The sequence below is a fragment of the Arachis hypogaea genome, chromosome 20 (assembly GCF_003086295.3).
Source record: "Arachis hypogaea cultivar Tifrunner chromosome 20, arahy.Tifrunner.gnm2.J5K5, whole genome shotgun sequence".
Lineage (NCBI taxonomy): Eukaryota > Viridiplantae > Streptophyta > Magnoliopsida > Fabales > Fabaceae > Arachis > Arachis hypogaea.
The window spans coordinates 67,163,385-67,167,612 of NC_092055.1; positions in this window are offsets into that span (position 1 = coordinate 67,163,385).

A 4,228-nucleotide genomic window follows, 5' to 3' on the forward strand; every position below is an offset into this window, starting at 1 on the left:
TGTGCTTGAAATGAGCTATTTAATTCCACTTTTATTCCATTTGATGCCATGACATGTTTGATGAGTGCTTTCAGGCCTTAGAGGTAACAATGGATAGCCAAAAGTGGAAGAAAGCATGTACAAGGGAGAAAACATGAAGAAAATAAGGAAAAGCACACACAGCAAGGTGTGCGTGCGCACAAGCAAGCGTGCGCACGCACAAGACCGATTCAGCCAAGTGTGCGTGCGCATAAGCAGTGTGCATGCGCAGAAGAGGAAATTTGCATGTGTGCGTGCACACAAGTACCCGTGCTCACGGATAGGAGTCCATTCAGCCAAGTGTGCAGACGCACACATCTGTGTGTCTGCACAGGTCCCTGCACGTGATGTTTTTAATGAAACACGTGCTGTGCATTTTCTGAGGGCTTTTGGCCCACATTTTGGAGGCTTGAGGCTGAATTTGGAGTGCTATATAAGGGGGATTCAACACATATCAAAATAAGCTTTTCATTAGGTTAGATTAAGTAGAAAATGCTCTCTTAGGGTTTAATTTCCATCTCCATTGTAGCTTTTTATAGAAGTTTTGATCTTTGATTTTGCTCCTTTAATTGTTAGTACTCTCAATTTCCTCTTTAATGATAGAACTTTTACTTTCATTTCCTTTTGGTTCAAGTTACTTGTCCATATTGCATACATAGTTCTTTTGTTCTTTCATTAGTTTATTAATTGCAATTTTGTCTTGTTCTTTTATTTCTATATTCTCCCTTTGCTTCCTTCATTGAGAATAACCCGGGAGTCTAAATACCCTCGGTAAATTTTGTATTGAATTGTGACATCTTTTGGATTGAATTTTGATTGTGAGATTTTATTGTTGATTTGGACTATACTACCAACGAAGGAATTCCATTTTGAGAAACTCTAGATCAATGATGAAACACTCATTATCAAAGTCCTATTGATTAGGATGAATATGCACCTTCAAATAATGACTCAACTCTTGATCAATCATTTCAATTATTCTGGTTTCCCTACTCTCAAATTCTTCTTTTGCTTGAGGATAAGCAACATTTTAAGTTTGGTGTTGTGATGCATGTGCATCTTAGTTAGTTTAGCTAGCTAGTTTAGTTAGTTTATAGTTTATTTTTATGCATTACAGCAAACAAACAAGTGACTTCATGGATTATATTTGCATTTAGTAGATCATTAAACATGAATTGAATTTATAATTGTTTCATGAATATACAAGTCAAGTTTGATGCAATAGGGGATATTAAGTGAATTTGTAATCATGAGAATTATTGTTGCACTTAGTATATTAGTATATCTGGTCTTGATTCATGGAATGATTCAAACTTTAATGCATCCTATTTAACAATTGATAGAAAATCAAGGAAAGAAGTGGTGGTGAGTATGCATGCGTGGACATGGAACAAATGAAGAAGCAATGCATGAAGTTGGGAATTGATAATGCCCAAGAAGGAATGCCCCTTGGAGGCGCTGGTGATGAAAGAGCTGGCGTTGGTAATGCCAAGAAAGGAAGCGCCCCTTTGGAGGGCGCTGGTGATGAAAGGGGTGGCGTTGGTAACATCTAGAAAGGAAGCGCGCCCTTTGGATGGCACTGGTAATGGAATAAGAGACCCCTTGGGAGCTACACTTGGGCATTGTTAACACCGAGAAAAGAAGCACGATCTTGAAGCAATGCCAAAGGAACAAGAGCTATCCCTAGAGCATGAAAGTTTGGTGTTGTCAACACCAAAGAACAAGGGCACCTAGTTGAAACAACGCCCCAAGTCACCCATGAGGTTTATCAACATGGCATTGGTAACGCCAAGCATAGAAGGCGCCACTTCAAAAGGGCACTGGTAATGAAGCAATGAAGCACCAAAGAAGCAATGCATGCCTAGGTATTGTTAACGCCACCATAAGAAGTGCTAGGATCAAAGGGATTACTAAAGGAAGAAGTGAAGCTAAACTAAGGCATTGTTGATGCCCATTGATAAAGCGGTCGAGTATGATAACGCCATTTCACCACAAGTTGATCTTGGGAGTGCATAGTTGGTGTTACCATCGCCAAGTGAAGAAGACGCCCCCTCAAAGTAATGCCTGTGATAGTTGGGAGTGCAAATTTTGGCATTCGCACGTACGGATTGTCTACACGTACGCGTGAATCAGCGTTCGTGCGTACGTATCTTCCACGCATACGCGTGACAAGGAATTTTGCGCGTATGCATGTGCTGAGCGTACACGTGACAAGCGTTAGTAACGCCCATCATAGAAGGCGCCCATTTCAAGCAACATCTGCGAAGCAAATCCTCACTTGGACTCTTGGCATTGGTAACACTATAATTAAAGGGCGCCAGCTTCAAATAACACCTAGTTAAAAAAAGTGCTTCAGATTTAAGCCAAGTTAAACCCGAAAGCCCAATAAGATCCAACTCGGAAGCAAACTTCAAGGAAAAGGAAATGAAAATTGATGTAATGATTTGAATAGAGGGGGGAGCAGAAGTAGTATAAATAGGGGGAATTGGAACTTTTGAGGGACGTCTTCTTTTGGCTTTTAGTTTTAATCTTCATTTTGAGAATTCTGTACTTTTCGCATGAGTCACTAAACCTTTTACCACATTAGGTAGAGGAGCTCTGTTGAATTGAAATGGATTGATGTTCATCTTCTTCTCTTCTTGATTCTATTTTTATTTATCTAAGAGAGAGTTTCTGATCTTCACAAATCCAATTCTATTGGAAGAGGAATTGAATCTATTAGAATTCTATGTGAGCACTGGAAAAGGGATCATAGTGATTCAGTTTGAAACTCTTCTCTCACAATATTTTTTATTTTGATTCAGAACCTAATATGTGACATGTAATCAATCTGAATTAGGATCTTAAGAGTTGTGTGGCTTGGGATTAAAATTTATATTTCACCTCTTTTCATGAGCATTGGATCAAGGAATTGGCATTTGTTCATGTTTAGAGAAACCGAATTGCCAAAGAATTGGAATTCAGTTACTTATGATCTGCCAGAGATCTAACATTGCATGAATGAGAGGAAAGAGTAGTTTATTGATTCAGAAAGATTTGACATCTCCAATTCTTAATGATTTATATTCATAACACCTCCTTTCTTGTTTTAGCTTTCCTTCTGTTACAAGTCATTGATTCAATTATTTTTAGTTTCTTTAATTCCAGTTTCATTTACTTGTTAAATTGAATGTTGGTAATTCCTTAGTTGTTACTTTCCAGTTCTAAATTTCTTACAATTTAAGATTCTGCTCTTACATTCCAGCAATTTATTTCTCTTGCCATTTACTCTTTTGTATTTACCTTATTACATTTTAAATTCTCAATCATTTACTTTCCCGCTCTTTAATTTCAGTCATTTACTTCATTGCCAAATTATCTAAAATTTGATCAAACTTCATCAAATTGATTATTTAACTAGAGTAGCCGATTGATTAAAGATGCTTGATCTATCAATCCTCATGGAATTGATCTCACTCACAGTGAGTTATTACTTGATTACAACATGGCGCACTTGCCGGTGAATTTTGTTTGTCAAATCTATATCAGCAATATGCTAATGAAGTTGCTCCCTTACATAAACCATTTCGAAGGATTAAGCATAGTGTTGATTATGAAATAGTTTACACTTTTCTTTGATGACCAATAAAATTTAGGATTATAGAAGTAACATGTTTACTTGATTGAACTTGAACCATTAAAATGACTTCGATTATGTTCGACTTAATTAAAGGGTTTCTAACTTTTAGTCCATTTCATCAAAGAGGATAAACCCCAAACTGAATGAATCTTCAAGACTTCAAGTTGATATTCAATAATTTCTCACTTAAATTTTACTTTTTGTCAAAATCGCTTTTAAATAAATTGCCAAACATAGATCACTTTACCTCAAAATCCATTCCAAATAAATCAATTCTACAAGAAATAGAACTAAATACACAAAACTACAGATTAAGAGAGCATAGAAATTTACTAATATGGTAATACACCAGTGTTCCGTGAATATGAGGTTTTCTGGTAGAACAACAACAACCTCCTATTTTTCGAGCAGTTTACTTTGGTTATTTAGTCCAACTGACCAACGATAGTCTCATCCTCTTCTGATACTTGGAATTTATAGAGAATTAGATACCATCAAACTCTATGCATCCATTTCTACAACCACAAATAAGAAAAGAGGATCAATTGGTACATTTTAATATTAAAGATGAATTTCAACAAGCCATGACAT